At 46.7% G+C, this 10,621-nt stretch overlaps 1 pseudogene; it reads left to right on the top strand.

Annotated features, from left to right (window-relative positions):
• The first annotated feature begins 516 nt into the window (after positions 1–516).
• LOC148535428 (uncharacterized) lies at positions 517–1,388 on the top strand (annotated as a pseudogene).
• The last annotated feature ends 9,233 nt before the right edge of the window (positions 1,389–10,621 follow it).

Here is a 10,621-nt window from a genome sequence, read left to right as displayed (position 1 = left end):
TTTGGAAACATACAATGGCATTAGTTTTTGGTTGCATCCCCCAGCTGCCAGTGCACAGCTGCAGCTTTTCACGGATGCAGCCGGTGCTACTGGTTTTGGAGCCTACCTGGAGGACTCTTGGTCCGCTTCCCAGTGGCCTTCATCTTGGGTTGCCGGGGGGCTGACCAAGAATCTTCTTTTACTCGAGCTGTTTCCCATAGTTGTTGCCCTGGAGTTGTGGGGTGATCGGCTCCGTAACCGGCATGTCATATTTTAGTGCGACAACTTGGGGGTAGTTTATGGTATTAACCGGCAGAAGTCTACATCCTTGACGGTTCTCAGGCTCCTTGCACAGCTTGTTTTGCGCTGTCTGGCATGTAATGTTCACTTCGAAGCAAGGCATGTTCCCGGCGTAAACAATTCCATTGCAGATGCGCTATCCCGCTTTCAATGGGTTAGATTTAGGGAACTTGCACCTTCTGCGGCAGCGATTGGTGATATCTGCCCCCCTCATTGTTGGCAGGTTATTTGTCCGGAATGGAGGGGTTAGTGCGGCACTCGCTCGCCCCCAGCACGTTGAGGTCCTACCAGTCTGCCTGGAACCAGTGGGAGTCCTTTTTCTCCCGCAAGCGTGACGGAGGTAAGCGGATTTACCAAGTCTTTTTATCTTTTATATGGGGTCTATATTCTGCTGGTAAGTCCAGGGCGGTGGTGGCGAGAATCATTTGCGGCGTTTCGTTTTTCTTGCGCTTGCATGGGCGTCGGGATTTTACCAAGGGATTCTTAGTACAAAGGGCTGTTAAAGGTTGGGCTAGAATGGCCCCGGTTCAGGATGACCCCAGAAGACCAGTTACTTTTTCGTTACTTTTTTTTAGTTTGTGATTGTATTGTCTGATGTTTGCACGTCCCCTTATGAAACGATACTTTTCCGGCTCGCTTTTGCGATGGCCTTTCACGGGGCTTTTCACATCAGCTAGTTGGTAGCTGCTTCTCGTCGGGCCCCTCCTGCTTTACTTTATTCACACATTATCGTCGCCCGGTCTCTGATGTGTAAGCTGCAGCGATCCAAAACAGATCAGTTGGGTAGAGGTCGCTGGGTGTATTTGGCGGCATGTTCGGATGCATGTGTTTGCCCAGTTGCGCTGGCCAGACAGTATTTGCGCCTTCGGCCCAACTTGCCAGGTGCGTGGTTGATCCATGGTGATGGTTCCCCCTTGACCATGTATCAATTCCGATCTGTCCTTCAGCGGTGTACCCAGTACCTCGGCTTGCCTCAAGGGGTATACGGTTCCCATTCCTTTCGGATCGGGGCGGCTACAGCCGCAGCCCGTGCTGGATGGTCGGTTTCAGAAATTAAAGTGCTAGGGCGATGGAAATCGAACGCTTATAAACGCTATGTTCGGCACTGATATGTTTGCTTCTGCATTGTATATTGTCTTACTATTGTATTATTATAACGTGGAATTTTTCTGTTACCGCTCGTCACCGTTATCGGTGGGGGCCCTGAGGGATTTTGCCCTGTTTTTGCCCTGAACCACGAAAACTGATTGGCTATTGTTATCCGGGCAGGTTTTTTCAGGTTTTCACCTTGGGCCAAGTTAGGTTTTTTTCCCCCTTTGCTCCCCCTCCTCCTCCCCCCTGTCTTTTATCTTCTCTACCTTTCTTTCTCTCTTTTGATGCCGACATTTCGTTTGTGCTAAGTTTTGGCTTCCATTTGGTAACCTTGTTACATTGTGTTTTTTCTTGCAGGAGCTAATTTGGACCCTCGACCCATATGGGTCGTGGGTCACTCATTTATCCATTGGGCAGCTACATCGCCCTTGGCGTGTGACCCTCAGTCATTTGTAGCAGTAGACAGCATTCGCTGGTTAGGCAGGAGAGGTATGCGCTGGGACGCGCTGCTAGGTTTGCTGTTAGAGATGGCGTCGTGTTTTGGGGCTCTTGGTGTTCTAGTCTTGCATTTGGGGGGCAATGATCTGGGGTCTCAGTCATCCTTAGATTTGAGGTACAAGGTAGTTAAGGATCTTGAGACCATTTGTTCCTGGTGGCCATGGTGTAATCTGGTTTGGTTGGCTATCATTCCCAGGCAGTGTTGGAGGAGCGCGAGGCCTGGGGTGTTAGTCGACAAGGCAAGACGCAAGGTTAATTCCCTAGTGGCAAAAAGAGTGGTAGCTTTAGGTGGCCTGGTGATAAATCATCCTTTGATACGCTTTAGAGATTCTCACCTGTTCCGTTCGGATGGAGTTCACCTTACTGAAGAGGGGACGTCGCTGTTCTTGGAAAGTATCTTTAGGGGATTAGGTAGTTTAGTTTAGACTGATGGCGGGCCCGTCTTTAAGAGGTGTCGTCGGGCGTGGCTGGAAGGAGCGTCAGGTAAAGGGTTAGGTTCACTGCAATTTATTTTGGGGTGCAATCGGCATCAATACACTGTTGACGTTAACCTTCTGGGGTCAGCTGCACTGGCTTACTGGCCGGGCCTTTTTATGAGTGTATTGGTGCCTGATTTGGAGACCTTAAAGATTACTTGCTTAAAGGGCAATTGGCCCTGCAAGTATGGTGGAGGATAGTGGAAATTGCTTAAAGTGAATTTGGACCATTGGCTTATGACGCTCTTTCTTTCCGTCACCAGTCGTTTTTTGTATTTAAAATAAAGGCTGATCTTATTTTTATAGCAATAAAGTTGTCTGTGTCTTTATTTTAGATAAGTTATGTAAGGTTGGTTAAGCTGTACTGGTTTGGATTTGTGTTCACATATACCGATAGGGCGTTTATGGTAACTGAGCAGTCAGTGTCACAGTGTCACTGTCAGGCACTCACTGCATGTGCACTGTATGACAGACCCAGCAGTGCCTCAGTGTGTTCTGGTGTGACGGCATTGGTGAGGAGCTGAGAGAGAGAGAGTGTGTGTGTGATGATATAAGGCGGGATGTACTAACCTTGCGGAGTACATCCTGCCATGCTTTGCATTTCCAACTGATCGCATATGCACTAACATATGCGATCAGTAGCGCAAAGGACAACTCTTCCGATAAAAGCTGTTTTTTGCGATATGCGCTGTGCCGTGGACTTCCGGGTTTATGACCCAGGAGTCCATCTGACCATGTGCAGAGTGACGCGTCGGCCGTGGGGCATGCTGGGAGGGATTCGATCAGACTCTCTGCTCCTCCCCTGTCTGCACCAAACTCTCTGCTCCTCCCTTGTCAGTGCCAGACTCTCTATTTCTCCCCTGTCTGCACCAGACTCTCTGCTCCTCCCCTGTCTGCACCAGACTCTCTGCTCCTCCCCTGTCTGTGCCAGACTCTCTGCTCCTACTCTGTCTGCACCAGACTCTCTGCTCCTCCTCTGTCTGCACCAGACTCTCTGCTCCTCCTCTATCTGCACCAGACTCTCTGCTCCTCCTCTGTCTGCACCAGACTCTCTGCTCCTCCTCTGTCTGCACCAGACTACGCCCTTCCTCTGTCTGTGTCAGACTCTCTGCTCCTCCCCTGTCTGCACCAGACTCTCTGCTCCTCCCCTGTCTGCACCAGCCTCTCTGCTCCTCCTCTGTCTGCACCAGACTCTCTGCTCCTCCTCTGTCTGCACCAGACTCTATGCCCTTCCCCTGTCTGTATCAGACTCTCTGCTCCTCCCCTGTCTGCACCAGACTCTACACGCTTCACCTGTCTGCACCAGACTTGACTCTGTGCCCTTTCCCTGTCAGCAGCAGCCCCTCTGCACTTCCCTTTCGGCAGCAGCTCCACTACCCCTCACCTTTCATTGGCAGCCTCTCTGCCCTTCCCCTGTCAGCAGCAATAATTGTCCCCCACCACCAGCATTTCCTCTGGGCCCCTCAAACTTTAGATACTGCCCTGTACTTTGTCCTGCCTCCTCCTTTTTCTTCTAGTTCTCACCTCTTCATCCCTTACATATCTTATACTTTTACTGAAGTCCAAGAAGTTCTGGGGCTGCTGACCTGAAGCGTTATGGACTACCGGAGGCACAACCGTGTCCAGGACCACGTAAATGAATGTGAGGATGGCAGGTGAGCACAATCTTGGGACTTTAGTATTTTTGTTGAGCAACTGTATAGATGATTGTTCCAATAGTATGGATCCTAAACATCAAGCTTTTACTCCATAATCACATGCATTAATTGGTTTTAAGGAACTAGCGGTCAGGGATCCTCATGCAAATTATCAAAGCACCAAAAGCCCTATTATTACTGGTGAACAAGGAGATGTTTTTGTTTTTTATACTGCATTAGCCAATTCCTCTTTGGGCTGATCCTGTAGTTGTAGGACAAATCATATCACCGCCAGGGTCTGCCCGTACCCCTAAAGTGGCATGAAGCTGAAATGGGCACCAACCATTACATTCCACGAATGGGCCCTTCATGTCTCAGTTCAGCTCTTGATATAAAACACAACTTTTTTTTTTACTACTTATTATTACAGAATGTAGAGTTTTTATAACCTATCAAAAAGAGTCTGAAACTGTTTGCATCTATATTCCCACTTGAGAAAAATATGTTGACATCAATTCCTTTAGTTTAAATATAGTTAAATATTTAAAGTTGTACCAAGTAAAGTACAGTATGTACTATAGATCCAGAAAAATAAAAACAAAAACCATAAGCACATTAAGGGGAAAATTTACTACGGGTTTGAACTGCCTTTGGTTTGGCTGCGGTTTCCCATTGGGATTGCATCCTGCTGATTTACTAAGCGCAAAAACACTGAGAAGCCACACTTTAGAGTAGGACTTTGAATGAACATCAATATTTTTCCCAGTAGAATAATATAAACCCCAGATTTACTAAGTGGCTGGTTTAGAACCCATTGCAGTGGGATTTTTCAAAACCATTGTACAGTACATGTCCCTGTCTCCATAAATGATATTTGTACTAATCATTTTTTTTTTTATTTAAACATCTTCATCTGAATAACTGTAGTAAGCACATACAGATACAAGGAACATGGGGAAATCCCTCAGTATTGTTTATATAGTAATATTTTCATTATAAGGGCGGGATGAAAAATGCTGTCAAACCCTGAAAATGGAGGTTTGACCGCATTTCTCATGTACACCAAGCCCCGAATGAGATGCACTCCGGGGCTTGGTTGCGATGGGTAACGGCATCTTCTTGATGGCGTTACCCATAAAAGCCTATGGGCTTCTTTCTGCAGAGTGCTATAAGATCTGATTGGATCCCTCCCAGCACCCCCTGCGGCATGCACAGAAGGACGCCGGAAAGTTTCTGGGTCATAGACCCGGAAGTCCCTCCATCGCAAAAGGCCATTCTTACCGAGAGAGCAGCCCTTTGCGGCGCTGGTCATGCGTCCCGCCCTAAGTCTTTGTCAATGTAAAAAATAAAAAGAACCTTTCCTGATGAAAACCGCCTTCCCCTCCCTACCTGGCATTGGCTGATCATCCGCCAACGTTTCAGCCTCGTCCGACGCTCTCTTTCTCTTCGGGAATATAATAGATCCCTCATGTCTCCATCTCCTCTTCTTGTCTTCCTTTCTTCTCTTTCCATCGTCACCTTTTAAGACATTAAAAAAGATCAGAAGCCTGAATAATAATAATAATAATAATAATAATAAAAAACCTTAATTACATATACTGTAACTGCTGCCTTATTATTAGGGACACATAACCCACAGAGAGACACTAACAGAGACCAGATATAAGGAGGACTAGCTATTTGTATATAACACATCTATATACATTTTATTACCAAGTTCCCAAATTATCCAACACATATCTTATAAGATAACCTAATATTACTGTTACTGTTATTCATAGAATATATCATATTGTACCCAAAGGATAACGCAGGAGAAATTGTTACTCACATACAATGTTATATATAATGGCGGCACCAGTCTTATAACATGACTGATATTAATCTCAGTAATATAGGGCACGAGTCAGAGATGAACGCTAATGTCACCACCGCCGCTGCCATTTTGTACGGAGCAGCTGTGCGGAAATATGGAGATGTGCAGGCACCGGGATTTGTACTGAGATGAACACTGGCGGTTTCGCAAATCCAAGCAGCTGCGTATAAAGACGCAGCATCGGCCTCCTGAGTAACCCTACGGTCATGTAAAATGCCCGCTGGAACTGAGACGTCGGAACCACTTTTACTGCGTACAGGATCGCAATCACAGGCAGAGACTCACCCAGAATACGGTCATGAGCAGCGGCGGCTCTTACCCTCTTAGATGAGGGGGGCTGCCACCACTGGAAACGAGCGTCACTCACCTCTACCTGCGGGTCCCGGCATCAATCTGTCAAGTGCTGGGACCGGCGCATGCACACTAGCGGCTGGGAGCTGCGCGTGCACATGTGCATGTCACCAGCTTCCAAAGGGCTGCATTGTCTGCAGCCCCTAGGAGCCGGTTAGGGCTGGTGTAAAGGCAGAGTAGTGGCTTCATACTGGAAGCCGCTCTCTGCTAATAGCAGCCGGGACTGGCAGCCCCAGGGGGAGGAGACACCTCCCCCTGAGACTGCCTGTTGTATATCTGACTGGCAGGTGGCTCCTCCAATAGGAAGCCACTGCCAGTCACAGTAGTGTAGAGAATGCAGTCACGGACTGCACTGACTTTATACTGAAGTGGCGGATATTACTGGGGGGGCTGTAGCCTCACAGCCCCTAGGCAAGATCCGCCACTGGTCATGAGACATCAGCATTTAAGTCATCACCTCCCTGTTACCACCCACAAATGGTCCCTGCCTGTCACTCACTTCACGGATAAATCTTCACTGCGAGCGACATCAATAAATAAACTTGACGCATGCGCAGGGTGACATATACACATGTACAGGCTACCGATAATCTATAACCGTGTTCATATCCGCAATGTGTCCATCTCTGAGTCAGGCCCATAGTCCATATACTGTGTATAGTAATTATGTGTAGCACTCATTTGTACTCAAATAAACCCTGCTGGGTGCCCTCCATAAGAGACAACTGTCGACTGACCCGTAAGTAGAGAAATAGTGATAGGAGACTGCAGCGCTCTGGGCTTATGGAATAAAGATTCAAGAAACTACAGTTTGCAATGTTTCAGCGCTTTAATGCGCATTTGTCAAGCAATACAATTGTATTGCTTGACAAAAGCGCATTAAAGCACTAAAACGTTGCAAACTCTAGTTTTCCAATCTCATACATGCACTGCGCTCACCTATTTACACTCCAAGCTGTATTTCATTTAAATAGAGGAAATGTATCTGGCCAGTCCCTACATGGAGTCACAGTAATATGGGAATTGCTCTGTATCCTTTCCCACCAGGTATCACACAGCTCAGGCACTGCAGATAGATGGGTGACGTGCAGTAACGCCTATTGTGTATTATGTAATGTTGGGGTCACATTTTCCCTTGTGCCCCATTTTCCCATATATAAGCCAAACCTTGCCAGCTAATTCCCCCGGTGCCCATTAATGTGAATGCTTGGGGGAGGTTCTGTTTCTATAAGCCTATGAGCCAGCAGCCCTGAGCCCATGGATATAGCATAGTGTGTGTATAACATGTGTGTGACAGCTGGTGGCAGAGGATACAGAGTAATGCTCATGTTACTGTGCCCCCGTGTAGGGACCGGCTAGAAGAGGGGAGATTTTCCTTTTATTAATATCTGTATCTGAATAACTGTAATAAGCAGCTCATCACATGCAGCATCATGAAACCCCTTATTATTGTTTATATAGTAACATTTTCTATTAAACACTTTGCCAGTGTAACATTATAAAGTAAATTAGATGAATATCCAACTACATTTAGTGTCTCTGATACTGCTGGGGCCCTACATCTGCCCCATACTAATGGGTGTACTCCCTGATGTACCCTCCTTCCCCTCTCTACCTGGTCTCTGCTGGTCTCCATGTAATGCTTTCTCCTTGCTGCCCGATGTCTTCCTCTTCTCTACCAGGGATTCCTGTTGTCGCCATTTTCTCTTCCGGCTCCTCTTCCCGCTCCTCTTCTCTTGATAATCTTCAGGGCCTGGTATCTTCCTTTCCAGCTCAGATGCTCCCTTCCTGGCTGGCTCTGGTGCTGTCTCTCTGTTGTTCATCTTCCTGCTCCTCTTCCTTCCGGCCATTGTCACTGACTCCTGTGCTGGCTGCTGCTACTGCTCACTGGGCTCCGTCTTCTCCAAAAACGTCAGTTGGAAGATGTAACTGCCGCTCACAACTTTGAAAGTAAACAATGCTGTTGCCATGACTACAGGTGCATGAGGCCAGGATGGGAATCCTGTCATGTGACCAGCTTGCTGCTCTCTCATATACACTATAACACATATATACTACTAGTGAGGATCTGTGTTTCATGGAGAGGTAGAGGAATTTGTGGAATAGACTTTTATTTAGTGTATTTTGAAGATTAAGTCAATTACACATTATTTTTGCATTATTTCAAGTTTTTTTGTAAATCTATTTATAACTGCAGAAATGGAACATAGGTCAAAATGTACATAAGGTTATATGGTACCTGCATGGTAACTAATTCACCATTATAATAATACAACAGAAGACAGGTCCCCTGGACCAGTCTGCCGGGTAGAAGAAGGCAATACTGTAATTGAGGTCAGGGTGCCTTTGTGCTTTCATCTAGTAAGTAACAACACAGGTGAAGTGGAATTAGGGAGGTGAGAGGGCTGGATATGATTGTACAGAGACCCACCAATTATAAAGTGTAGTAGGATATTAAAGCTTAGAAGCAGCTGCAAATTAATTATACAGTGAAAGCAGCGGGGGGGGGGGGGGGGGGGGCTATTATAGAGGCACCAAGAATGGTAATGTTTTATGAATTCAGAATGGTCTAATATAAGAGACTAGGCACATCTAATATGCTGAGAGGGGGTTTCTGGCAAGAGTGCAGGTAAAATGATGATGATGATAAATTGATCAGTTAAAAATGTACATTTATTAGGTATTTAATTAATAAGCAGCATTAGGTCAAAAAATTGTTCTGGGAGCGATAGGAAAAGAAGGGTCTGTCCTACTCTCTCTAATAAGATAATCTCTCTCTTTTTATTCTTCAAATGCAGAGCGCTATGTTGGGGGAATTCATATATGGTGATCTATGTGATATAATACATAGATAATGGCACAGACATATAAGTAATGGGAAAATCAGAAGATACTGATCCAATTATTCATAGATGATGTATATCAAGCCCCTATTACCGTGGACAGAAGTGCAATATCTGCATAAGTCTTTCAGGTATTTAGAAAATAGAAATGTATGAAATATCATACAGTCACTTTACATGAATAATTCCTGATTTATGGTCACATAAAACGTATCTTCTGCAGGAATGACCAACAATCTGTATCACTCTTACACTGTTATACCCCTTTTCCACCAAAATTCTGGGTCTGACCCGGAGTTGGAACAGGGTTCCTATATGGATCAGACCCGGAATTTAGCTGGCGCCGACTCAGGATATTCTCGAGTCGGCGCCGCTCACACCGCAGTCGGGTCTGCATAGACCCGGCTTTTCCGGAGTGAAAGTGGACGCTTGGAGATGACGTCATCTCCAAGCGCCACTGAAGCCGGACCAATCGGCCGGCATGCGGCTCACTCCAGGTCATCAAGACCCGGAGTGCGCCGTACACACAGCAAGGTTTCATAGGCTACGCCCGTGTTAAACCCTGCTATTTACCTGGGTTGGATTGCTGGGTCACTCGACCCGGCAGTCCAACCCTCACCCCTTTTACACCAAGGAGCTGCCCGGGTTAACCCTTCAATAACCCGGGTTTTAGCTCCAGTGTAAAAGGGTTATAATTGTATAATCTCAGGGGTTTGTATATCACAGCATGGGGTACAATATATCAGTGGTTTCCTTGCAGGATGTAGTGTGAGAAGCATGTGTATGAGTGTAATACATCAGGGTGATTATCAGCATGTGTTACAGCATGGGAGATCAAGGAGCCAATATAGGAATAAACTTATATGCACTAGGTGACCGGTCTATGTGGAGATTGCGGCCCAAATAACCACATAAAATCTATGCACTCTGTAACTGCGCCTCCGTATATAGGGCCTATATATATGTATACAGCTGCTGTGTGAATATATGCATACGATAATCGTTCTGCTGTGTAAATATCGGCATAGCATACACCTCTGAATCTGTCCCATAGCTGTTATACTGTAGAAATCGGTGTCTGGTGACGGCTATGCTCCTTTGTGGTCTCTGGTGATGTAACGAGCGTGAGTGACACATAATTGGGACACCAAGCACTGGCCACGTGGTGCTAAGCTGCAGGTGTATGCAGAGCCGGATTTAGACCTCATGGGGCCCTAGGCAAGGTACCGGTTTGGGACCCCCTCCCTCAAACAATCCTGTGCATACATTACAGTAGGTGTCTCTGGACCCCACTTGGAATGTCACAGGCGAAAACGGGAAAGAAGGAAATGGGAGGAAAGGGTGAAAAATAGGGTGACAGGAAGAAAGCTCATCAGGGTCCCTACCTGCCTGGCCTTGTTGGGTGCAGCACTGCTGCTGCTGATTGCTACTGGTGGGCGGCGGCGGGGCTAGCCAGGTGGATGATGGATCACCAGCAGGGAGGGACAGGGGCGGATCTAGACTCTTACTTTTGGGTGGGCGGTGTGTGTATATGCAGTGGTGACAAGGATGTGCTTGCCACCGCATCGG

This window comes from Taudactylus pleione, unplaced genomic scaffold, assembly GCF_031769625.1.
Source record: "Taudactylus pleione unplaced genomic scaffold, aTauple2 ptg000051l, whole genome shotgun sequence".
In the NCBI taxonomy this organism is placed as follows: Eukaryota; Metazoa; Chordata; class Amphibia; order Anura; family Myobatrachidae; genus Taudactylus; species Taudactylus pleione.
Note: the sequence above shows the minus strand (reverse complement) of the source record. Positions and strands in the feature narration are given on the sequence as shown.